Source organism: Calonectris borealis, chromosome 12, assembly GCF_964195595.1.
Source record: "Calonectris borealis chromosome 12, bCalBor7.hap1.2, whole genome shotgun sequence".
Classification (NCBI taxonomy): domain Eukaryota; kingdom Metazoa; phylum Chordata; class Aves; order Procellariiformes; family Procellariidae; genus Calonectris; species Calonectris borealis.
Genome location: NC_134323.1, coordinates 1 through 27,378, shown reverse-complemented (window position 1 = coordinate 27,378; position 27,378 = coordinate 1). Strand labels below are relative to the sequence as shown.

At 48.5% G+C, this 27,378-nt stretch overlaps 1 long non-coding RNA gene across 2 annotated transcripts; it reads right to left on the bottom strand.

The window, feature by feature from the left end:
* Positions 1-246: 246 nt before the first annotated feature.
* Positions 247-20,199, bottom strand: LOC142087042 (uncharacterized). Of its 2 annotated transcripts, none has more exons than XR_012675310.1 (6): positions 20,142-20,199; positions 10,102-10,300; positions 3,735-3,831; positions 2,588-3,641; positions 1,590-1,950; positions 247-1,101 (listed from the first exon to the last, which is right to left on the bottom strand). It is a non-coding gene; the product is annotated as an uncharacterized LOC142087042 (long non-coding RNA). The 2 variants fall into 2 exon arrangements; XR_012675311.1 differs by lacking the exon at positions 20,142-20,199 and adding an exon at positions 19,615-19,888.
* Between the last annotated feature and the right edge of the window lie 7,179 nt (positions 20,200-27,378).

Here is a 27,378-nt window from a genome sequence, read left to right as displayed (position 1 = left end):
GGATTTCTGACCTGCATCACTAAAGGAGATGATCCTCCCCAGATGGCATCTTTGCTGGCTCTCCGTCACCCTGTCACTGGCTTTTTGGGGCCCTGGCTGGTGGGACCCATAGGGCACGTTGTGAAAATTCCCTTCCCTAACTATTTAATCAACCAGTCTTTATAGTATGAAAGTGTATTAACTTTTTTTGTAGAGATATATATGATGAGTTCACATGATACGCTGTAATGTGATGAGATAGTGGAGTTTTACTGGAGACTTTGGTACTGTTCATGCTGAAGTAAAACAAACGAAAGGGCAGCCCGGCCCCAGAAAGAAGGGCTTTGCTTCTGGGAAGCTTAGAGCTGCCCATGAAGGATAAAGGATCCCCAGGTCAGCCAAGATAACGCCAGCATCCCAGCCCCTCTGACACGTCTTTGAAACCCTCCCAGCATTGTCTGGCATCATAGATCAGTAACTCTAGCAAGACGGACTCCAAGGACATCTGGATCAACAGAGAAGCAGCAAGAACGCTGCAAAACTAGAGTCGCTTTGCAAAGTTTGACCATGATTAGTAATCGGTAGCGTGGGTGCTAGTGATTAGTCAAGTCTCTTGTACCTGAACAACTGAAGAGTATAAGAGCCCTGTGTAAAGGCGCATTCGGGGTGCCCCAATTGGGCTGGGACACAGTCTCTCCTGAGACCCCCTCTGGACCCTCCCCTAAAATTGTCCCCCCTGCGTATGCAGAGCAGGAGGGTGTGAGTGATGGGGGAGTGCAAAGGGGCATGGCCTCTGGCGGAGGGCTTTAAAGCAGCGTCAGGGACGGCATGACCGGAGCAGAGCTGCGATAGCTTGACAATGTTTACGGGGGGCGGGGAACACATCGGTTCCCCCGGTTCCGGGGGAGGTTTTCAGGGTGGTTTTATGTGCATTGCTCACATAAATAGACACCTGGAGGACAGGATTCTTCCTTCTTCTCCCATGTTTTCTTCTGCAAATGAGGATCTAAATATTCCAAGAAGCCTTTCAGTTTCCTGATGTGTTTCTTCTTTTTCTTCTTTTTCTTACGTTTGCGATTGTCATTGTCAAAGCGGAGCACAGAGAAATCCAAATCATAGAGTCTGAAGGAAACATGCAAATTAAAAATAGAAAAACAGATGTGGCACTTGATGCATATATGAAACGTTATTTATTTTACTACAGGTCATGACTTGCAGCGTGTCAGCTATTTTGTAGTAATTTCTGCACACCTAACTTACTTTAGATACAGCAAACTTAAGCCCTCAGGTTGAAGGACAATAGGTCCTGGTTTGTACACAAATGATTAACAGTGGCTAGTTGTGAAATATGTGGAATTAAAAAAAAACAACTGTTGTAACCTAATCAAGAACAGTGTGCAGATGTGATTCTAACTACGTGGTCCAGATCTAGTGTTCTAACACAATTCAGCAATATCTTTCCTATTTTCACGTGACCCACCTAATGACATGATCCCCAGCCAGATTATGCTACATAAATAACTCAGAAACAATGAAAAACAGGCAGACATGAGAAACATCCAGAAAAGTATTAGGAAAAAATTGCTGATTATGCTGGAATCTTTGCTTACTTCTCTCAATGTTTATCTTTGGACTTCTTTTTCTTCTTGACCTCGTTATATTTTTTCATTCTTTGCTCATCTATCTTCAGACTCACACTGCCCAAGGAATTCATCTTCAGTGTCCAAGGATTTTTTCCTGACCTTGTGCTGACCACATATTGGGATGTGCATTATCAGCTTTTGTTATAATACTTTCAGCAACTTCTTCTTTGGTAGAAATGGTTTCAGAATCTGATTGAGTAAACAGATTCTCAACCTCACAGCTCAAGTTGGAAGGAACCTTCCTGGATTCTTCATAGGCAAACAGTGCTTCCATCACTACAGCTTCCGTAAGAGCACCATCCTCAGAAGATTTCGGAGGTCCAGAGCACTGTACAAAATAAAAACACATTTTTCACTTAAATCCATCTAAAAGATGAATGTTAGAAGTAAAATCTCCGTAAGTAAGAAAATTGGTGGCTACTGGAAAACTCTGAAAGACATCCCCTTTAGAAACCTATCTTTACACCTTCCTCAGCTCCCAGAGAAGGTGGTTTTTTTTCTCTAGATTCTGCAAGCATTGGATTAAAAAAACGACACCCAACACATCTGTCTCCCTCCACTTGCTGCTCTGAATCACATCACTAGCCAAAACTACTATATTTGCTCTCCCCCAACTAGAAAAAAGTTAACACATGGATTTCCCTCTCTCTCCCAAATGGGAGAGCAGAAGGTGGGAATTTACATTCATACATGCTAGGATGGGAAAAAAGGGAAAGAGGAATAGAAAAAGTATTCCAGACAATGGAAAAAATGGAAAAAAAACATTCTATGAAGAAAGTTTTCCAAGAGGCCTGTATTTAATATCAGAATAATATATGCTCAATGCTCATGTTTGCAACACTAGATGTACAGTGTGGAATTCTCTGTACTGATTTAAATCTTTCTATTAAATAGTATTAGTAGACAGGTAAAACAATGATAAACTTGTATGAAATCTTGTTTTAGTCAGAGTGTAGTCATTTTACCTTATTTCCTCTGACAAGCTGTTCAACCGGCTTTATGTGAGAGATTCTAAGATTATTTCTTGAGGAACCAGCAACAAAGCTATAGGCATCTACAATTAAAACACAGAAGTTGACAGACAGAAAAAATACTATCTTCAGTAGAAAACTATTGTTTGCAAAATCTCTGCATTAGATGTTAAACACGATCACTTTGAGTTATATATGCTATCCCCATTTTACACATCACCCCACTCACCTCCCCCATTTATACTTTAGGAAACTTATGAAGTAGTATCTCAGCTGAACTTCTCTCGACATGTTCTTATACGTCAGCTCAGCTCTGCAAATTCTAATGGGATAATAGTACAAAGTGTTACGATGAAATTTTGTGCTGTGTGTTTTCTCGGTATTTCACATGAATTAGGAACATTATAATGCTCCTGAATACCGAATACATCATAGGTGAGAAATGGAACAAACATAACTCAGTGTTTCAAGCAATCCTTTTGTTTTAGAAAAGAAAATCTCAGAAGGTTTAACAGGTTGGACTTGGCAAGTGGAATCATCAAGTTTCAGTCCATTTTCTTTAGATTCATTATCTAAACTAATAGCACCATTTAGTGAATCATTTTTTGGCAGCTTACGCTGGGTTCTTTCTTTTTCAGCACTCTTGACAGGAAGAATGGGAATTCTGCAATGTACGGACCACCCTTCCAATCAAAATTCCATTGGAAGATATTACGTTGCAATTCCTTTTAAACAAGCCGTTCGATTCCTCAGATTTTCCTGAAGATTCTGCACCATAGGGGTCTGCGTTATCAGAGCTGAGTTTAGGATTTCCATTCACTGCTGGCTCAACAAAAATTTCATCAGGAACTTCCTGTTTGGAAACGTTAGTAGCAACTGACATTGTAGATGCATTTGAGATAGGCTCTGCTGCAGAAGAATTTGTAATTGTGGATGAAAGAACAGGCTTGCTTAGATCCTTGTCCGCCACAGCACTGCTAAGACACTAAGGTTGCGAGACAGTCAGACATGCAGGCAATTTGTTATGAATACTGATAGTGATCTTTTCCTAGGACAGAAAGAAGAACAATTGAAAAGAAGAAAAATATCAATAGCGCAGGAAAGTAAATATATTCTGAACACGTTTAGTATTTGTTATTACCAGATATAAAAAAGTACATAAGCTTGCTGATTGAGAACTGTCTTAATATCAGAAAGGTCTACTGAGGCATCATTCGATACCAAAGTCTTTCACCGGCCTGCAAATAAAAACAAAGATACCTTTAGATGAATTGCATGTTTTCCAAATGACATCACAAATAGAACACTACAGAACAAAACACAACAAAACAAATCAAACAAAACATATAATGCAACCTTTTGCCCTAAAAACAGTGGTTACCAGTAACATTTTAATTTCTTTGTCAGCACCGATTCCATCCTGTTAAAATCAAGCTGATACTTACCTTTATAAAGCAGAGAGAGTGTTAGGGTTAGGGCTAGCGGTTAGGGTTAGGGGTGAGGGCTAGGGTTAGGGGTTAGGGTTAGAGAATTATTCTGGAATCATATAATCCCTCTCCTAAGGAAGCTATCTGCCTTGAAGATGCAGGACAGTCAGTGGCATTTCTATGGTTGCTCAGCTACATTTTAGTTCATCAGTTAACATGCAGCCTGGGTTTTAAAAGAGGTTGTACTGGATAGAAGAGTCAGAGTTTAAATGAACTATCACATGAAGTCGAGGGGAGAGGAATACAACAAAACATATTTACCACAAACTGGTATATAGTTGACAAAACAGGAGTCCATTTGGCACGGCAGACTTGCCATGATTTAGATGCTGCTAACATCTCTGTCAGAAGCTGTCGTTATTTTATGGGCTATTGTTATACTCAGGAAACAGCCAGCCTTCATTGGCGTGAGGACTGGAGCAAGAGCCCTCTGAATCACTATGCTCACTGACTCAGTCTGCAGAAAATAAACTAATAAATAATATTTAAAAAAAAAACACGTGTAGCACAAAAGAGGGCCACCTTCAGAAATGAATGGCTCTATAGATAAAACAATGGATTAGATTAGTTTCTAATTAATTCTTAACTTCTCTGTCCTCTGCTTTGACAGGTGTTGATTCAAGATCTCTCTGTACTCAGAATCTCTACAGTTGGATATCCTAGTGTTAATGTTAATCTTAACCAACATTAATTTTCAAAGTGGTATCATCCTGTGTATAGCCCTCACCCAGAACTGGGTTAAAAGACCAGTTAATAAGAAACCAGAATGATGAAGCTAGTGAGTGGGTGTTTGATTGGAGGAGATCAAGATGTATGTGTTTTAATTTAAGAACACTATGGTGATAGATAGTTTGTTGTGGATTCTATATTGCTCGCTTTTGTAATTTTAAACAATGCAGATTTGTTGCTTAGAAGTTAGATAACTAACAGGTGTGTGTTTGTAATTGTGTGGAGTAGTAATTAATTATAAGCTGTGTGTTTTAGAGGTAGTGAGCTATGGAAACTATAAACAAACGTGGTCCAAGCATGGCTTAGGGACAAATTGTGACCCTATAAGGTAAAAGAGGAAATAAGTTCATGAAGAGTTCACTACCCTGCCGACCACCAGAGACCACCCGAGACCCCCAAGAAGACCCTAAAGGTTTTAGTGCGCATGAGTTTAAGATGATGTAATATTATAATTAGTTCTCGGAAATGTAATGAATATGTAACAAGGAAATTTAAAATATGTATGAGAAGCATGGATATAAACAGAAAGGTGATTAGACCTGGTGTGCTTGATTTGTGGCAAGTCCACCGAGCACCCAGGCCTGAATAAAAAAATCTCTCTCCTGAGCGTGTGGAATTGGTTACTTGCACGCCGGGCACGAGTCCGCTTTTCGGACAACACTAGCAGGAGCGGTGGGGGACAGCAGCCAGACAGACCAAGACCTCCTACTTTTTCTGTTAAATCAGTAAACCTTAAGGAGCATAAAAGTTACTCCTCTGATAGCGAAAGCAGAATGGGATGAAGGGGCTTGAGATTTTTAGAACTGATCTCCCACAGATCATAACTATGTAGCATGAAAAACTTTATTTTGATCACATTTCACAGTTCCTTCATAGCCAGAAGGACTTTAATTATAGGAATTTTCATACCACTCAACTGGTAAAAAGGTATACAAGCCTTTTTATCCCATTTTATCCTTTTACACTTGTTCCATAAAACCATTTTCCACTCTCCAGCTCACGATCTCTCTAAGCAGAAAAGTCCTATCTGCCACACACTTGTCATAAACTAGGTAGGATATGACAAAGTTTCAAATACATCAGTATTTATAAAATTAGAAACTTTAAAACACAAAAAAGCAAAAAAAAAGAAAAAGGGAGGGGGGAGAATTATTCTCTACCCTGACTATTAGGTTCTTAAGCTGCCAGTATTTAACATTAATGTCTCTGTATTTCAACGTCAGGATTGCAACAGTTCTGCTCTTTGTAGATATCAGTGAGAGATTATCTGCCTTTTACCACTTCAGGCGCTCCACCTACACTTATTCACGGATTTGATTTTTTTTTTTTTTAAATGTTTAAAAGGTTAGGCTCTGCCCCCCCAAGGTATAATGGACAAAAGAGCACATTTTAAGTGAAATTAAATTATGCTCCTCTTGATTTAAATACAAAAAGTTAGCCCCACTTGTACATTCATCCATAAGAACGTTAACGCCTCCAACTTCATAGACACCCATAAATTATATTTGTAAACAGCAAATTACTAGACATAGTACCACACTCTATGAAAGAGAAAAAGAATGCACACAATCAGCATTTTTCTTTTTGACAAGAAAATTAAAATCTCTAACAGCAGACCATACCCATCCCACAGGGAAGTCTGCTGCCTCCCTGGGGCCCGAGTTAGAGACATTACTAGGAAACTCCCCAGTCTGGTACGGCCCTCTGATTTTACCCACTATAGGTCATACAGGCTGGCCATGAGGAGGTTGCAGAGAGAAGTCCCGAAGGGATCAAAAGGGACTTCAGGGCACTGGGGCGATTGGTGGAAGGATCAGGAGCACAGGTGGTGTTTTCCTCGATCCCTTCAGTGGCAGGGAAGAATATTGAAGGGAACAGGAAAACACACCTGATTGATCAACACGTGGCTTCGGGGGAATTTTGGCTTCTTTGATCATGGGGAGATTTACACGGCACGGGGCCTGCTGGCGACGGACGGAGTTCAGCTGTCTCACAGGGGGAAAAGGATTCTCGCGTATGAGTTGGCGGGGCTCATCGAGAGGGCTTTAAACTAGGTTCGAAGGGGGAAGGGGATAAAACCAGGCTCACTAGAGAAGAGCCTAGGGACGGCACGCCAATGTTGGGGGTGAAATTGGTAGCCCAGCTCAAATGCATCTTGTCCTGGTTCCAGCTGGGACAGAGCTAACTTTCCTCCCAGTAGCTTGGGGGGTGTGCTGTGTTTTGGGTTTGGTATGAGAGAAGCGTTGATGGCCCATTGATGCTTTGGTTGTTGCTGGGTGGTGCTTGCACCAGGGACTTTTGGTTTCTCTTTTCGGCCTCCCAAAAGAGGAGCAGGGGAAGCTGTGGGGGCGAGGAGGGAGCACAGCCAGGGTGGCTGACCCAGCTGGCCAATGACGTATTCTATACCATGTGACATCATGCTCAGTAGAAAAACCAGGCCTGTGGGGGGCTCGGCCCCGGTTCATGACACGTGGTCAGCAGTCGGTGAGCGGTTGCATTGTGCATTGCCTGCTTTGTATATTCTGTTATTGTTGTTGTTCTCATTGTTATTACTGTTCTACTTCCTTTTATTTCAATTATTAAATTATTTCAATTATTTTATCTCAACCCACGAGTTTTCCTACTTGGGCCCTCCCGATTCTCTCCCCCATCCTACCGGAGCAGGGGGGTGAGCAAGCAGCTGCGTGGGGATTATTTGGTGGCTGGGGTTAAACCACGACAGATCTACACCAATGCATGCAGCATGGGCGGCAAACAGGAGGAGCTGGAAGCCATTGTGCAGCGGGGTAGCTATGACTTAGTCGCCATCACGGAAACATGGTGGGATGAGTCTCACAACTGGAGCGCTGCAATGGCTGGCTATACGCTCTTCAGAAGGGACAGGCGAGGAAGGAGAGGCGGTGGGGTAGCCCTGTATGTCAGGGAGTGCTTCGATTGTCTGGCGCTCGATGGTAGTGATGACGAGGTCGAGTGCTTGTGGGTAAGGATGAGGGGGAAGGCCAACAAGGCAGATACCCTGCTGGGAGTCTGTTATAGACCACCTAGCCAGGACGAGGAGGCAGATGAAATATTCTACCAGAGGCTGGCAGAAGTCTCACAGTCGCTAGCTCTTGGAAGAAGGGGCAGGCAACTCAAGAAGAGTAGAGGGAGCTCGTTAGGTCGTGCAGAGAGGAAATTAGAAAGGCAAAAGCCCGGCTAGAACTCAACCTGGCCACTGTTGTGAGAGACAACAAAAAATGCTTTTACAAATATATTAATGACAAAAGGAGAGCCAAGGAGAATCTCCATCCTCTATTGGATGCGGGGGGGAACGTTGCCACCAAGGATGAGGATAAGGCTGAGGTACTCAACGTCTTCTTTGCCTCAGTCTTTAATAGTCAGAGCAGTTATCCTCAGGGTACTCAGCCCCCTGAGCTGGAAGACAGGGACGACGAGCAGGATAAACCCCCCATAATCCAAGAGGAAGCAGTTAACGACCCGCTATGCCACCTGGATGCTCACAAGTCTATGGGGCCGGATGGGATCCACCCGAGGGTACTGAGGGAGCTGGCGGAGGAACTTGCCAAGCCACTCTCCGTCATTTACCAGCAGTCCTGGTTAACGGGGGAGGTCCTGGACGACTGGAGGCTCGCCAATGTGACGCCCATCTACAAGAAGGGCCGGAAGGAGGATCCGGGGAACTACAGGCCGATCAGCCTGACCTCGGTGCCGGGGAAGATTATGGAGCGGTTTGCCTTGAGGGCGCTCATGAGCCATGTCCGGGACAACCAGGGGATCAGGCCCAGCCAGCACGGGTTCCTGGAAGGCAGGTCCTGCTTGACCAACCTGATCTCCTTCTATGACCGGGTGACCCGCCAGTGGATGAGGGAAAGGCTGTGGCTGGGGTCTACCTGGACTTCAGTAAAGCCTTTGACACTGTCTCCCACAGCATTCTCCTAGAGAAGCTGGCGGCTCACGGCCTAGACAGTTGTAATCTTTGCTGGATAAAAAACTGGCTGGACGGCCGAGCCCAGAAGAGTTAAATCCAGTTGGCGGCCGGTCACGAGCGGTGTTCCCCAGGGCTCAGTACTGGGGCCGGTCTTGTTCAATATCTTTATCAATGATCTGGATGAGGGGATTGAGTGCTCCCTCAGTAAGTTTGGGCGGGAGTGTTGATCTGCTCGAGGGTAGGAAGGCTCTGCAGAGGGACCTGGACAGGCTGGATCAATGGGCTGAGGCCAATGTATGAGGTTCAACAAGGCCAAGTGCCGGGTCCTGCACTTGGATCATAACAGCCCCATGCAACGCTACAGGCTTGGGGAAGAGTGGCTGGAAAGTGCCCAGAGGAAAAGGACCTGGGGGTGCTGGTCAACAGCCGGCTGAACATGAGCCGGCCGTGTGCCCAGGTGGCCAAGAAGGCCAACGGCATCCTGGCCTGTATCAGAAATAGTGTGGCCAGCAGGAGCAGGGAAGTGATCATGCCCCTGTACTCAGCACTGGTGAGGCCGCACCTCGAATACTGTGTTCAGTGTTGGGCCTCTCACTACAAGAAGGACATGGAGGTGCTGGAGCGTGTCCAGAGGAGGGCAACGAAGCTGGTGAAGGGCCTGGAGCACAAGTCTTATGAGGAGTGGCTGAGGAAACTGGGGTTGTTTAGTCTGGAGAAGAGGAGGTTGAGGGGAGACCTCATCGCGCTCTACAACTACCTGAAAGGAGGTTGTAGCGAGGTGGGTGTTGGTCTCTTCTCCCACGCAACAAGCGACAGGACAAGAGGAAATGGCCTCCAGTTGCACCAAGGGAGGTTTAGATTGGACATGAGGAGAAATTTCTTTACTGAAAGAGTGGTCAAGCCTTGGAACAGGCTGCCCAGGGAAGTGGTTGAGTCACCACCCCTGGAAGTATTTAAAAGACGAGTATATGAGGTGCTTAGGGACATGGTGTAGTGGGCATGGTGGTGTTGAGTTGATGGTTGGACTCGATGATCTTAGAGGTCTTTTCCAACCTTAATGATTCTATGATTCTATAAGCCTGAATAAAAATCAATCAAATCTGGACCCCAAATGGGGTATTGGTTATGATATGCCACATATGCCGCACACTCGACTCTTGAAAGCAATCATGCACTAAGGAAAATTTTAGGTCGTTATGCAGAGGTTTAACTAGAGTCTTGGCAACTTAATTTGGGACATGAAAGGTATTTGCACTACAGTACCATGTGCAGTACATAAAACTGGTCTTGCAGTTCGATTCCAACGCCGTATCCTCAGACAAAATGAGGCTGCTACATCTGAGGAACGTGCATAGAAATCTCACCTGCCATCCCGAAGTTACGCTGTGGCATTTCTTCACTTTTTGTCGCTTTCCTCAGGCTTGGTCAATCTTTTGCAGAGTCTGAAGCAAAGGCCCATAGCTTTTTCCTGTTTGTAGCAGTGGATGTCTGGGTTTTCACAGGTTGGTTTGTTGTGGGGCACCACCCGTACCCTGGCTTTGCCTTCCTAAATGCATCCTTGTACTAGAAAAGAAAAGCAAAATTACCAGTCATGCCAGTCATGCTATTATACCAGCCACAGGGCAATAGAGTGCACTGCTTGTAAGAGGATTTGATACAGTAAATAATCCTTAAATATCTTGATTTTTTAACAGTTTAATCACGTGCTTAGACTCTGACTGCCTACACAATCTAACAAGAAGAAATATTAAGATAAGTAGAGCTGTATTTAAAAAGGTGGGGTTTCTCTTTCCTCTCCTGAGGGTTTATCACCCAGAGCAGGCTGAAGTTCTGACCCTGCAAACTGCTCCCCGGTGCTTGTATGCTCACTCTGGGAAACAAAGACAGCTATTCAAATTCTTTTGCAGGTACAATCTTTGTTTACTTTCTAGTTTGAATGAAATGAAAATATATATTTAGCAATAAACGCAGCATGATGCTCCTTACCTTGCACCCATTTTTCTCTAATAGTTCAGTATTTTAGAATATTTGAGTATATTCTTTCCCAAACCAGGCACTGAAAATAAAACACTACCAGGATCATCTCATTTTCAGTAACTTCTGATACATCATCCCCATGTTCCTTCCAAAATGTACCACGCTGCATGGCTGCGTAAAATAAACTAGGACCATTTGAAACTTTCTTTGGCCTGGAGCACACAGCACGCATCTCAGCTGTTTGCTGTATTCTTGGTCTGAGGCAGCAAAACGAACGAAGCCAGGCTACACATAGCGGGGTAGGGGGAAAAGGTCTGGATCCTACACAGTTTGGGGGTAGGGGGAAGGATGGGAACCTACTTTATTCCCAAAATGCAACAGTGATGTTTTCCAAATACCTTGCTGGCCAGACCAAAACAACATTTTTGAATGTTAACAGCAATAGAAAGAGCACATTTCAGTATTTTAAATGTGTTGCTATGCAAGGTGGAGAATAGATGAATCAGAGGAACATGCCACACATTCCAGCTGCAGATGTTTGCCTAACAACTGACAGGGACGTACAGCACTGGCTGCCGGGGGAGGCTACCCAGTAAGGACCAGTGCCGACCGCAGGGAGGAGGAACCCAACACCTTCCCATGCACTCGGCAGCTCTCAATGGCAGCAAACGACCAGAAGAGCTGTTTTATCCTGAAGGACATGGCAGGGCAGCTGCAGGAAGTTTCTTCCGTGATTGCACATCTTCCCACCCACCCAGCTGTCATCAGTCCCAGTTACGGCACAGAGAAACAGCTCTGTTTCATGCACGTGCCTGCACAGAAACACAGGCAGAGGGAAGAAAGCCCTTGGGTATCAAATACAGAAATAGCACGGAAAACCCTGTCCTCTGACAGAGTCGTTGCAGTGTTTTCCCAGGTCAATAAACAGCGTGCCTTGTGGCAGGATCACCATCGCATGTGTATCGCCCGCTTTCATTTCCATCTTAAGCTATCAGCTGGCACTTGCGACTGCCAGACTGTAACAAGGATAAAAACGATTCCGTTTACAAGCAGCACAGCACCGTGTGAACCCGCTGTGTGAAGTTCTGTATTTATAGAAATGGCTATTGTCCTGGTTCCAGCTGGGACAGGGTTAACTTTCTTCCCAGTAGCCTGGGGGGTGTGCTGTGTTTTGGGTTCGGTGTGAAAGGAGCGTTGATGGCCCATTGATGCTTTGGCTGTTGCTGGGTGGTGCTTGCACCGGGAGGGGGGAGCACAGCCGGGGTGGTGGACCCAGCTGGCCAATGGGGTATTCTATACCATGTGACATCATGCTCAGTATAAAAACCAGGTGGGGGGGGGGGCTCGCCCCCCGTTCGTGACACGCGGTCGGCGGTCGGTGAGCGGTTCTGTTGTGCATTGCCTGCTTTGTGTATTCTGTTATTGTTGTTGTTCTCACTGTTATTATTACTGTTCTACTTAGTTTTATTTCAATTATTAAACTGTTTTTATCTCAACCCGGGAGCTTTCCTACTTGTGCCCTCCCAATTCTCTCCCCCATCCCACCGGGGGGGGTGATCGAGCGGCTGCGTGGCGTTTATTTTTGCTGGCTGGGGTTAAACCACGACAGTCCTTTTTGGCGCCCAACGTGGGGCACGAAGGGTTGAGATAACGACAGATTATTTAGAACATATTAAGGAATTTATATCTGGTAACATATTCATTTGTTCTGCACCATGCTCTTGTTTTTACTGTACCTGTTAAAAATTGGAGTTGGGTTTTGTAGTCTGCTGTGCTCTGCAGTGATTAATGATGTTTCGCCTGGGAGATTTGTTACTAAAACGCTGGCATTGGGGGTTATTTGGTATTTGGGATTCGTAATGAAGCCGTTTCTGCATTTCGGGTACCACCTCATGGAGACCATTAGCAATTATACCTTTTCCTCTGAGAGATTTTTTATGGAGGAAATAGAGAATGGCACCCTCACTACCTTCATCTCCTTTGTTAAAATAACTTGCCAGTACCTTGAACATCCCTGGGTAGTTAAGATATATCTATTGGTGCTCCTTGGGAATATTGTTGCGGTTTTATCCAAGGTTAGTAAGCAATTTAAGAACGTCATCCAGAGATCTGCCCCAAGGCTGGATAGTTATGAGTGGCAGGGCGAGTGGGATAGCATGGGCAAATGCCTAGGGCGATGGGCACCCCCAGTGTTCTGGAACTTTACCCCTGAACAAGTGAAGAACCCTGAAAAATTAGTAGAATATTTGGAAGAAGTATGCTGTCACCCTGGCCATTCCAGGGAGACGCAAATCACTACAATGTGCTGGGGCCTGGCCCACACCTACCGAGCCCTGCTTAACACCACTCAGAACCCCCAAGGGGAAGGAAACGTCTCTGCAGCTGATGACAAAGCAACAGGCCCTGTGGCTACCCCACCCCCCACGGCAAGCACAGCGGCTCCCTCGCCCCCCAGGGCAGGCACGGCAGCTACTCCGCCCCCTGCGACAGAGAACCAACCCATGCCGGTATCAGTCGCCCCTATACAAAAAAGAAAATGCACAAGAAAATCAGCTCGTCTAGTAAGGGATGAAAATGAACCAGGGCCATCACGAGAACGGGAGGAGGAGGAGGCAGAACCCGTAAATGAGATGGTGACCACCCGATCCCTATCTCTGGGTGAGCTGCGAGATATGCGAAAAGACTTCAGCCGTCGTCCAGGCGAGCACATTGTCACCTGGCTGCTCCGATGCTGGGATAACGGGGCCAGTAGCCTGGAATTAGAGGGTAGGGAAGCCAAGCAGCTGGGATCCCTTTCTAGGGAAGGGGGCATTGACAAAGCAATTGGACAAGGGGCACAAGTCCTCAGCCTCTGGAGGTGACTGCTGTCAGGTGTGAAGGAAAGGTATCCCTTCAAGGAAGATGTTATATGCCACCCAGGCAAGTGGACCACCATGGAGAGAGGTATCCAGTACCTGAGAGAATTAGCTGTGCTGGAAGTGATTTATGATGACCTGAACAACGAGCAGTTATCCAAAGACCCAGATGAGGTCAAATGCACCCGACCCATGTGGCGGAAGTTTGTACGGAGCGCACCAGCGTCACATGCAAACTCATTGGCAGTAATGACCTGGAGAGATGGAGAGGAAGAAACAGTGGATGAACTGGCTGGCCAACTCCGGCAATATGAAGAAAGTCTCTCTTCCTCCCTACGAGCCTGTGTCTCTGCTGTGGAGAAACTGTCTCAGGAGGTCCAGCAACTCAAAGAGGATATGTCCTGCTCCCCCCCTGCACGGGCCAGCGTCTCAGCCATTAGGAGCAAACGTCCCTCTGCTCAAGAGAGGAGACATCGTGGGTACACACCCCGGGGCACCCTGTGGTTTTACCTGCGTGACCACGGAGAGGACATGAGGAAGTGGGATGGAAAACCTACCTCAGTCCTACAGGCACGGGTACATGAGTTGCAAGGGAAAACAACCACAAAAGGGGGTTCTTCCAGGAAAACCGCTGCTCCAGTCTACAGCGAGTTCCCCAGACAGAGTAGAAGGGCTGATTCCACTTCCGACCTTAACAAAGGGACTTCTGACTCATACTTACAAGAAGTAGATAGCGAATATGATGACCAGGACTAGAGGGGCCCTGCCTCCAGCCAGGTGGAGGAAAGGGACAACTGGGTTTACTGGACTGTGTGGATTCGATGGCCTGGCACATCAGATCCACAAGAATATAAGGCTCTCGTAGACACCGGTGCACAGTGTACCCTGATGCCATCAGGCTATAAAGGGGCAGAACCCATTTGTATTTCTGGAGTAACAGGGGGATCCCAAGAGTTAACTGTGTTGGAGGCGGAAGTAAGTCTAACCGGGAATGAGTGGCAGAAGCACCCCATTGTGACTGGCCCAGAAGCTCCTTGCATCCTTGGCATAGACTACCTCAGAGGAGGGTATTTCAAGGACCCAAAAGGGTACCGGTGGGCTTTTGGTATAGCTGCCCTGGAGACGGAGGAAATTAAACAGCTGTCCACCTTGCCCGGTCTCTCAGAGGATCCTTCTGTTGTGGGGTTGTTGAAGGTCCAAGAACAACAGGTACCAATCGCTACCACAACAGTGCACCAGCGACAATACCGCACCAACCGAGATTCCCTGATCCCTATCCATGAGCTGATTCGTCGACTGGAGAGCCAAGGAGTGATCAGCAAGACTCGCTCACCCTTCAACAGTCCCATATGGCCAGTGCGAAAGTCTAATGGGGGGTGGAGACTAACAGTAGACTACCGTGGCCTGAACGAAGTCACGCCGCCACTGAGTGCTGCTGTGCCGGACATGCTGGAACTTCAATACGAACTGGAGTCAAAGGCAGCCAAGTGGTACGCCACCATTGATATCGCTAATGCCTTCTTCTCCATCCCTTTGGCGGCAGAGTGCAGGCCACAGTTTGCTTTCACTTGGAGGGGTGTCCAGTACACCTGGAACCGACTGCCCCAGGGCTGGAAACACAGCCCTACCATTTGCCATGGACTGATCCACACCGCACTGGAACAGGGTGAGGCTCCAGACACCTGCAATACATTGATGACATCATCGTGTGGGGCAACACAGCAGAGGAAGTTTTCAAGAAAGGGGAGAGAATAGTCCAAATCCTTCTGAAGGCCGGCTTTGCAATAAAACGAAGTAAGGTCAAGGGACCTGCACAGGAGATCCAGTTTTTAGGAATAAAGTGGCAAGATGGATGTTGTCAGATCCCAACAGATGTGATCAATAAAATAACAGCCATGTCCCCACCAACTAGCAAAAGGGAAACACAAGCTTTCTTAGGTGTTGTGGGTTTTTGGAGAATGCATATTCCAGATTACAGCCTGATTGTAAGCCCTCTCTATCAAGTGACCAGGAAGAAGAACGACTTCAGATGGGGCCCTGAGCAGCGACAAGCATTTGAGCAAATTAAACAGGAGATAGTTCAGGCAGTAGCCCTGGGGCCAGTCCGGGCAGGACAAGATGTAAAGAATGGCTCTACACCGCAGCCGGGGAGAATGGCCCTACCTGGAGCCTCTGGCAGAAAGCACCAGGGGAGACTCGAGGTCGACCCTTAGGGTTCTGGAGTCGAGGATACAGAGGATCCGAGGCCTGCTACACTCCAACTGAGAAGGAGATATTGGCAGCATATGAAGGGGTTCGAGCTGCCTCGGAAGTGGTTGGCACTGAAGCACAGCTCCTCCTGGCACCCCGACTGCCGGTGCTGGGCTGGATGTTCAAAGGGAGGGTCCCCTCTACATATCATGCAACTGATGCTACGTGGAGTAAGTGGGTCGCGCTGATCACACAACGGGCCCGAATAGGAAACCCCAGTCGCCCAGGAATCTTGGAGGTGATCACGAACTGGCCAGAAGGCAAAGATTTTGGAATATCCCCAGAGGAGGAGGTGATGCGTGCTGAAGAGGCCCCACCATATAACAAACTATGAGAAAACGAGAAGCAATATGCCCTGTTCACGGATGGGTCCTGTCGCCTTGTGGGAAAACATCGGAGATGGAAGGCTGCGGTATGGAGTCCTATACGCCAAGTTGCAGAAACTGCTGAAGGAGAAGGTGAATCGAGTCAGTTTGCAGAGGTGAAAGCCATCCAGCTGGCCTTGGGCATTGCCGAACGAGAAAAATGGCCAGCACTTTATCTCTATACTGACTCATGGATGGTGGCAAATGCCCTGTGGGGGTGGTTGCAGCAATGGAAGCAGAACAACTGGTAGCGCAGAGGTAAACCCATCTGGGCTGCCGCATTGTGGCAAGATATTGCTGCCCAGGTAGAGAACCTGACTGTAAAAGTACGTCACATAGATGCTCACGTACCCAAGAGTCGGGCCAGTGAAGAGCACCAAAACAACCAGCAGGTGGACCAGGCTGCCAAGATCGAAGTAGCTCAGGTAGATCTGGACTGGCAACATAAAGGTGAATTATTTATCGCTCGGTGGGCCCATGACACTTCAGGCCACCAAGGGAGAGATGCAACATATAGATGGGCTCGTGATCGAGGGGTGGACTTAACCATGGACACTATTGCACAGGTTATCCACGAATGTGAAACATGCGCTGCAATCAAGCAAGCCAAGCGAGTAAAGCCTCTTTGGTATGGAGGACGATGGTTGAAGTATAAATACGGGGAGGCCTGGCAGATTGATTATATCACACTCCCACAAACCCGACAGGGCAAGCGCTATGTGCTCACCATGGTGGAAGTAACCACAGGATGGCTGGAAACATATCCTGTGCCCCATGCCACCGCCCGGAACACCATCCTGGGCCTTGAAAAGCAAATCCTGTGGCGACATGGCACCCCAGAAAGAATTGAGTCAGACAACGGGACTCACTTCCAAAACGCCCTCATAGACACCTGGACCAAAGAGCACGGCATTGAGTGGGTCTATCACATCCCCTACCATGCACCAGCCTCCGGAAAAATTGAACGATACAACGGGCTGTTAAAGACAACACTGAGGGCGATGGGTGGTGGGACATTCAAGCATTGGGACACACATTTAGCAAAGGCCACCTGGTTAGTCAACACTAGGGGATCTGTCACTCGAGCTGGCCCTGCCCAATCCAAACCCTTACGTGCTGTAGATGGAGATAAAGTCCCTGTCGTGCATATGAGAAATATGCTGGGGAAGACAGTCTGGGTTGCTCCTGCCTCTGGCAAGGGAAAACCCATCCGTGGGATTGCTTTTGCTCAGGGACCTGGGTGCACTTGGTGGGTGATGAGAAAGGATGGGGAAGTCCAGTGTGTACCTCACGGGGATTTAATTTTGGGTGAAAATAGCCAATGAACTGAATTGTATGATGTTAGTTATTACATAGTACTGTATGTCATCACTTTTATGGTTACCATATGCCATATTAACAGTATTACAGTAAGAATCACCCAGATTAATTTAGGATGAACGCCGATGAAACTGAGCAAGGTGCAACAATGATAGAACCAGACGAGCGCCCAGAACTGGCCTCCGCATGCAACAGTCCAACACCACACACCATCTCTCCTGCCCTGCAAGACTGTTACGACAGGTGGAACCCGAAGTCATGGACTACATGAACTCAACGGACGTTTTAGAGGGATGGCCCATGGACTAAGGGAATGATATCTCTGTGTGTGTATATATCAAAAGGCAGGGAAAAGTAGCGGTGACTAATTGGAATGTATGGGAAAATGTGAGACCTGGGCATGATGTAGATGGTATAGAATAAGGGGTGGATATTGTCCTGGTTCCAGCTGGGACAGGGTTAACTTTCTTCCCAGTAGCCTGGGGTTTGCTGTGTTTTGGGTTCGGTGTGAAAGGAGCGTTGATGGCCCATTGATGCTTTGGCTGTTGCTGGGTGATGCTTGCACCGGGAGGGGGGAGCACAGCCGGGGTGGTGGACCCAGCTGGCCAATGGGGTATTCTATACCATGTGACATCATGCTCAGTATAAAAACCAGGTGTGGGGGGGGCTCGCCCCCCGTTCGTGACACGCGGTCGGCGGTCGGTGAGCGGTTCTGTTGTGCATTGCCTGCTTTGTGTATTCTGTTATTGTTGTTGTTCTCACTGTTATTATTACTGTTCTACTTAGTTTTATTTCAATTATTAAACTGTTTTTATCTCAACCCGGGAGCTTTCCTACTTGTGCCCTCCCAATTCTCTCCCCCATCCCACCGGGGGGGGTGATCGAGCGGCTGCGTGGCGTTTATTTTTGCTGGCTGGGGTTAAACCACGACAGCTATAAATAATAAAAATCTGCAGGGACCGCTGACCTACATACGGGCTGTATTTTCTGAATAGGGCCTAGGTATTAAATCTGCAAACTAAGGACTGCGACACCTCTCACCCTCTTTTCTTTCCCTCCGTTTGGTGTGGGAGCTCATTTCACCAGTGAAGGTACACCACAAAAATAGCCTCACAGAGGGGAAGGGAGGGGAGGGGTTAAGGGAAGAGATGGAAAGGAAATACATATCAGCATCTCTGCTTGGAGCAATTGAATTGTTCTGCAGAATAATTTGACAAGCTGACAAGCTGCCCATCAGATGAGAACCAGGATGCATGCCATTCGTGAGATGAGGCAGCAGTAAGCTTTTAATCAGCTTCCAACAAGAGCAATTCAAGTGAGGTGGTGTATTAATGGATTTTGTCCTCTGCAAAGCCAAAAAGCGAACATTAACAGCACTCCCCAAAGGGGAGGGAGCAAACTGAGGGCAGGCAACTCATCGGCCCCTTTCTGAGTTTCAACACTCAAGATAAACGAAAAAAACATGTAAGAAGTTAAACAGTGGCCAAGAAGCAGTTTTATAAAATGCATATAGGGGCCTGATCTAAATCTCAGAAAGACTTTCAATATTGATTTTCGTGACTATTAGACCAAGGCCTACAATGAAGTGATAGCTTCCGCTTGCCAGGTCATGAGAAGATAATTTAAATGAGTTACATAGTAGTGAGAAAACGCCAAAGGCAATAGCGGAGCTTACTGTTCTCCTCCATTCAACCAACTGTGCAGTAAACCAACTTAACAGAGCCAGCCTAAGGACATCTCTGAAGTCGCTTAAAAAAAAAAAAAGAGGTGGGAACAGGAGCTCACAAGTGGATTCCAGCTACACCTCAGGGTAGCAGTTAGCACATGCTTAACTGTAAATGTATGCTTAAAATCCCACCAACTGGCTATTAAAAGTCACATGAATCTCAGAGATCTAACAGAAAAAAAAAATCCCCAGAAAATACTATGCTCGGTTTTTCACTCCTGAAGGACACCAGGTTTGCATTACAGGTTATGGTCCGCACCTCACCCAGTGAACTTGCCAGACTCCAGCCAGGAAGCCAGAACATTTGTCCCCTCTTTACCCCGAGGAGGCTGCCAAAGCAGCGGCAGGGCAAGGACAGCAACCTCCCAGTTGGGCTCACCGTACCTGCGAAACCACTGGCCGAGCCTGGCAGGGAGAAGTGTTCAGCTCTGCCACTGAATGGCAGCAGCCTGGATTCATCAGGCTGCTCCCTACAGGAAACCATCTCCACTGCCTGGATCGTGCCGATGCAAGGACGTATTTAAAAATGAAGTGTTTTCTAGCAAGGGAAACAAGGCTTGAACAATAATAATCGGGCTGGCGATTTTCCAAGGCAGCTGAATATTCCCAGTCCCTGAACAGGGCAGTTGTAGTGAAAGCCCTGTAAGAGTTAACAGAAAAAAAACCTACTCCTATTATTTAGTAACTAAAAATGCTGGGGTGGCTCACGGGGGCTTTGGGAGTCAGAGTGCCCAGTGCCCGGTGCCTGTGCCCGGGGGTTCTGTCTCCGTCTCCTTCCCCTCCCCAGCTCTCGGGTCACCCCCGGGGCTGCCCCGGCCGGGCCCGGCTCCAGCTGACAGGGGCTCCAACTGACTCCGCACCGAGTGGTTTGGAGCTCTCCGCCACCACCCCCGCGCGGCCCCAGCCCTCACCTCAGCCAGGCCGCAGCTGGAGCAGAGGCTGCGCCTCCCGAGACCAACATGGCTGCCGGGAAGCTGAGCGTGGGGAAATGACAGCTCCCGGCATGCCCTGGGAACCAACATGGCCACCTGGCAGCCCCGTGCCCCAGCACTACAGCTCCCGGCATGCCCTGGGAACCAACATGGCCACCCGGCAGCCCCGTGCCCCAGCACTACAGCTCCCGGCATGCCCTGGGAACCAACATGGCCACCTGGCAGCCCCGTGCCCCAGCACTACAGCTCCCGGCATGCCCTGGGAACCAGCATGGCCACCTGGCAGCCCTGAGCCCCAGCACTACAGCTCCCAGCATGCCCTGGGAACCAACATGGCCACCTGGCAGCCCCGTGCCCCAGCACTACAGCTCCCGGCATGCCCTGGGAACCAACATGGCCACCCGGCAGCCCCGTGCCCCAGCACTACAGCTCCCGGCATGCCCTGGGAACCAACATGGCCACCCGGCAGCCCTGAGCCCCAGCACTACAGCTCCCGGCATGCCCTGGGAACCAGCATGGCCACCTGGCAGCCCTGTGCCCCAGCACTACAGCTCCCAGCATGCCCTGGGAACCAACATGGCCACCTGGCAGCCCCATGCCCCAGCACTACAGCTCCCGGCATGCCCGGGGAACCAACATGGCCACCCGGCAGCCCTGAGCCCCAGCACTACAGCTCCCGGCATGCCCGGGGAACCAGCATGGCCACCTGGCAGCCCTGTGCCCCAGCACTACAGCTCCCGGCATGCCCTGGGAACCAACATGGCCCCCTGGCAGCTCTGTGCCCCAGCACTACAGCTCCCGGCATGCCCTGGGAACCAACATGGGCACCTGGCAGCCCCGTGCCCCAGCACTACAGCTCCCGGCATGCCCTGGGAACCAACATGGGCACCTGGCAGCCCCGTGCCCCAGCACTACAGCTCCCAGCATGCCACAGGGCGCTCTGTCCTGCTGTCTGACCCTGCGGGGACACCGTCCCCCGGCCCGGCCCCACCCCCCAGGCCCCATGACCACCTTCCCGTGGTCAAGCCCCTGCTTGACTGCCCTCCTCAACAAGTTCCCCGACCTCTCAGAGTGTGTAGCGGAGGGTAGCTGCCCCAAGGAGCAAGCGGCAGCTGTGCGGCTGGGGGACAGCAAGGACACTGTCCCCAATGTCCGCAATGTCCCCTAATTGACCACCTCCCTCCACAAGTTCCCTGACCTCTTGGATTACAGGGCAGAGGGCAGCTGCCCCAAGGAGGAAAAGCGGCAACAATGCCGGGGGACAGCAACTGATGACCCCAACAGCTCCACCTTGACCGCCTTCCTCAACAAGCTCTCTGCAGAGGGCAGCTGCCCCAGGGAGCGAGCGCCAGTGACGGGGCTGGGGGACAGCGAGGCCACCGTCCCCGATGTCCTCGACATCTCTGACAGTCTAAACAGCACCGCTTTCCTCAACCAGCCCCCGACTTCTCAGAGTACGGGGTGAAGGGCAACTGCCCTGAGGACCGAGTGGCGGCAGTGATGCTGGGGATGCCGACCCTTTCCCAGGGGTGGTGACATCCTCCTTGCTGGACCCCATGGGGAAGCAGAGCCGGGTGGCAGCGGTCCTCCCCACCTGGCTGATGGTGAGTCCCATGGAGACTTCTGTGGAGAGTCCCTTGGAGAGTCCCTTGAAGGGTCACCCAGAGAGTCCTCTGGAGACTCCTCTGCTGAGCCCCATGGCTGCCCCCCAGCGTCATCCACCCCACATGGCCCAACTGGTGGAGAAGGCGCTGCAGAGGCAGCCCTGGGTGGTTTTGACCCGCTTGCCGCTGTCGCTGGGCGTCGTCTCCTGCAAGGTGGTGCCCAGATCGGGAAAGGTGGGTGACAAGCAGGCCAAGTGCCCCGTGCCAGCCGGCACTCCAAAGACACAAGAGATCTCCCCGTGGGACAACATGCCACCCAAGAAGAGGAAGAAGATGGTGGTGTGTTGGGTGGTAAAACACTCAAAAACCCCGTGGGAGGGGAAGCCGGATGGGGACGGTGCGGTGGCAGGCCGCAACAGGCAGCAAGCAGGCAGCAGCAAGCGGAGGGCATCCGATGGCAACAACGTGCCCATCAAGCGAGCCAGAACCCTGAGGGACGCTGGGGGACAAAGTGCCCCATGGCCCCCTGACCATTGTTGATAGGTTGATAGAGAAGGTGTGGAGCACAAATCCCTTTGACATGTGACCTGCACCCGGCCACTCCAGCCCCAGCCCTCTCCCATCTCTCTCTTTCTTTCTTAATTCATTAAAGGTTTGATGTTCGCTTCACAGCGCCTCTGCCTACGGTCATTTGTGCAGTGGGAGGCGGGGGGGTTAACGCAGCCCCTGCCACATGCGTAGATCTGACCCTCCACCTCTTCAGCCCAGTATATGAGGAACCCCCCATGATTCCAGATGGAGATGTTTAATCAGAACCGTAATTCCTGAACTTGGGGTAAATGAACTAGAAAAAGCTCTTAAAAATCTATCTACCATGGAAGCTACAGACAATCGCACAGGAGATGCCACTTTAGCCTTGCAACAGGGAAATTCTTCTTTAGTTTGATAGTAGGACAAAATCGTCTAGTACTTGATATGCTTACCCTGCAACAAGGAGGTGTCTGTGCCAATGCACCAATGTTAACAAATTGAACACGATGGCCATGCCATTTCCAAACATTTACAAACGTTACATCAAATCGCAATATCTCCTGGTGGAGTTTCACTTTCTGACCTCTTTAGTTGGATACCATCCTTAAATTTGCAAAAAATAGTAACGAAAACTCTTATTAGTGTAATATTCTTTATCCCATTAATAAGTTTGGTTTGGATTGTGATTAAGCTTTGCTTTGCCATATGTCACAGAACCAAACGGTTGACCACACCGATAGCAATTAATGTCGCATTTGTCCCCCGCTTGGGAAAGTCCTCCTCCTCCTCCACCATCTCTCCGTTCACCGCCCAGCCATTTCGCACGTGTAGAGGCAAGAGAGGCTCGCACTCTCACTCTGCAGGGCTGTTACCCCAACCACTGGATCACACCGTTACCCACGCCATAAGGGGTGGAGTGTGGCGAGACGCTCCTGGCCTCAGGTATGGCAGGGGACAGTGGAAAGCGCTAACAGAGCGTGCTTGCGCTGCTCACACAGCTGCACGGAGCCCCTCGCACACAGAAACCTGTGACCAACCGCGTACAACTACTTGCGGATCACCAACCCTTCTGAGACACGTCCAGCTTTGTACGTAAAGGACGTGTCTATGTCAACCTGTCAGTCTTACGACTGAACAGAGAAGGCGCAATCCCATAAATAAGGTGCCCCAACACTGATTTGGGATAGCTCTCGTTGGCTGGTCCAGGGGTGCTGCCCAGCGAAGGAGATGTCCTTATGTCATGACGGAGAACACGACAGGTCAACAATTTCCCCGACTGTTGCTCATCAGTGGGCAAGATTAATCGTTAATGGTGTTGTACCTCGCCTACACGGCAAGTGATATTTCCCTTTCTCTCTTTTGCTCATGTTTAGATTGCTTGCGCTCCACTCAGACTTAATTATATTGTTTGTCAACATATATTATTATAATAAGGTTGATCAGACATGGTCCGTAGACTGTTGCTGTTTTATCGTCCGATACCCAAACAACCCTCGTCGTGTCACAGGCATCCACCTCTGATGGAAGTTTTAAGCAATAGCCCGCGTTTGGCAAAGAAAGCTGGTGAGAGAAGCACCAGGATGTACACAAAGAGAAAGCCTCACAGAAGTTTCCTCTGCTGATCTAAAAATTGAAGGGAAAAGAGGACTCAAAAACCAGAGCGGCCTTTTCCGTCACCCCGATTTAAAGCAGAGCAAGCAGCTTCTATTTTAACACTGTTGAAGAAATCCCTAATAAGGCCTCCTTCAGAACACTGCTTCGGGGTTCAGGAGGCTCAGGTAGACCAGATTAAATGCTCAGAGCTACAACACAGAACAGGGAAATAAAGATACTATTACATAAAGTAATATTTGTACAAGCAAAAAAAAAATTCAGCTTTTTTATGATTATAACAATGGTGATGTTTACTTCAGAAAAAGATGGGAATGAGGGAAAATAACCTGCCTAGGTTGAAAGTAGAGCATGAATGACCCCGAATTACTCCGTCCAGAGAGGGCACGAAAGACATCTCAGGATTAGAGTGAATTTTACTTCTGATGAAACAGCATCAACAGCCTGGCAGCATGAAGGCTACAGAAGACTACTGAGCAGACTGCAGTCGCAGGCTTTTTGTGGGACCATTATCCTGCAGTGGGCTTTGCCTTGGCAAAGCAATGGCAAACCAAATATTGCCACTCAAGCACTTGAACTACAACGTCACGATCCCAAGGGGCTCAAGTCTGTAAGACTCGGATAGACTTAGCTGAGGAAATGATGAGTCCAAATGAAACCTATCTCCAGGAGATAAAACTGTCGGCAGGAGCTGGCTCATCCTGGGACTCGGTACCACTCAAGCACACGACCTGCAGTCCAGAAATACCCCTGAAAAGACCTTTGACGGCCTGCATTAATGCACCAGCACGCACTTGAGATGTAAACACTGCCAAGTCATCTCTTATTTGCATCACATACAGAGGAGCCAATTTAGCAAATTGAGCCTTACTTTTGCTGAAACTTTCCTTACAGGCAGCTCATTTTCTGTGTTTGTAAACTGTAGTAAAGACCTGTTCTAGCGCAAAGGCTCGAACCCTGCCTACGGCGAAGAAGACGTTTGGATAAGCCCCAGTTTTCTTTCCTCATTGCTGTCTTGCTTCGCTACAGCTTCATTACCTTTAAAGACGACACTTCTTACTGCCGCTACTCCAATACAGCCTCACAGCCCAGCAAAACCATACTGCAGGTAGGAAACCTTCACCATACAAAGACAGGCACGCTACAGGCACACGTTACTCTCAAAGAACAGGCTCTTTCAACCACTCTTCCTCTTGCTTACCAAAGTTCAGACAGTGTTAGAAAACAACAGCAAAAAAGCAGCGTGCTCTCACGTTTTATAGAGCCCATTATATCAGCCATTCAACCTTAAGTCCAACTCTAGTCTGAACCCCAAAATAAGAAATGCCATCTTAAAAATTTCCAGAAAAAAAGAAGGGCTTTGAAGTGGCAAGATCAGAAAACATTCATGAAAGCCCCATCATGCAAGTACACATCCCTGATCACAGACCAACTGCACTTACTTACCTGAGTAAGCGATGTTCTCTGTGAACTGGCAGCCACTGACATCTGGAAACTAGCTCAGGGTCTCTTGTTTATTAGCACAAAGCATGTAGATTGGAATTGGAGCTGGGGAAGAAAACCATAGGCAGTCAGTCTGGTTTCATTCAAGTCCATTAAGATAAGTCCAGTTCACATTTATGAGGAATCACAGCAGGTCCCACCCATCCCTGCAATCTAGCTGGTATAGTGCTGTGTTTTGGATTTAGGATGAGAATAATGTTGATAACACACTGATGTTTTAGTTGTTGCTGAGCAGTGCTTACTCTAAGTCAAGGACTTTTCAGCTTCTCATTACTGCCCTGCCAGCAAGGAGGCTGGAGGTGCACAAGAAGCTGGGAAGGGACACAGCCAGGACAGTTGACCCAAACTGGCCAAAGCGATATTCCATACCATATGATGTCATGCTCAACAAAAAACAGGGGATGTTGGCGGGGGGGGGGGGAGGGGCCGCTACTCGGGAACTGGCTGGACATTGGTCAGCAGGTGGTGAGCAATTGCATTGTGCATCAGTTGTTTTGTATATTCTTTTATCATTATTATTATTTTCCCTTCCTTTTCTGTCCTATTAAATTGCCTTTACCTGAACCCCCAAGTTTGACCTTTTTTCCGATTCTCTCCCCCATCCCACTGCAGGGGAGTGAGCAACCGGCTGTGTGGCGTTTAGCTGCCTGCTCGGTTAAACCACGACACGGGTAAATACCAGAGCACAGGGACGCCTGGTCATTCCGGTTAAGCTGATGGGGAGAAGGACTAGAAAGGGAAAAATAAGATGAGGGAAAAGACTGAGAAGCTGAGAGAGAAAGAAAGGTGCAGGAAAAAAAGCCAGAGAGATGAAGAAATCAAGAAAAACAGGGACAAGGAGTCTTGCAGAGAGATGGAGAAAGAAAAAGTAGGGTTGGGGAGCCGCACAGAGGGATAGAGAAAGGTGGGGAAGGAGAAGAAGAAGGAAGGAGGAATAGAGAAAGATGGGGACAGGGAATGGGACATACAGACAGAGAGAGGAAAAGAAGGACAGTGAACAGGACGGAGAAGACTAAGAAATAAAGAGAGGGTCAGATCCAGACAAAGAGACCAAGAGCAAAAATAACAGCAATGGCCTGGAACACAGAGGTGAAGGAAGAGGAAAGAAAGGCCGAGAAGCAGGACGGGGGAAGAAAGAACAGAAAAAAGGGAGAGCCGGCTGGACGGGGGGTGTAGCGAGAAACGATGGGACAGGCAGTGGGACAGAGAAATAAAGACAGAAAAGATGGGAGAGGAAGCAGGACAGAGGCACAGCGAGAGGAAAAAAGGGTCAGGGAGCAGGACAGAGGTGGAGAAAGGAGCAGCAGGGAGAGAGGGATAGAGAGAGAAAAAAGACAGACAGGAATAAGAATGGGGGACAAAGGGGGAAAGACAAGGAGAGGGGCAGGACACGGATTGTCAGAGAAAGGCAGGGACAGGGAGCAGGACAGGGTGATATGGAGAAAGAAAAAAGGGACAGCGAGGCAGGACAAAGTGAAAGACGGAAAAACAAGAGACAGGGAGCAGGACAGAGATGGAGGGGGAAAAAGCCTGGGTTGGGCAGCAGGACAAGAGAGATGGAGAAGGAAAAGACAGCACTGGGCTGCAGGACAGAAAAGGTGGGGACAAGAAAAAAAAGGACAGAGGGAGAGCGAGAGGAAAGTAAAAGGGAGAGGGATCTAGACAGAGGTGGAGAAAGAAGCAGCGGGATAGAGGAAGAGAGGCAGAAAGAGGGAGCAGGACAAAGAAAAATAAGGCCAGGGAGCAGGAGGGAGATGGAGAAATAATCTGGGGTGGGCAGCAGGACAGAGAGGGAGTGAAAAAGGAATAGCGTCAGGGAGCAGGACAGAAGGACATAGTAAGAAACAGCGGGACAAGAAACAGGACAAGAGCGACACACAAGAATAACGACAGAGAGAGAAAGAATGGGATTTTGAGCCTCACAGAGGGATGAAGAAAGAAGGAGAGGGATCAGGAGCCCTGTGGAG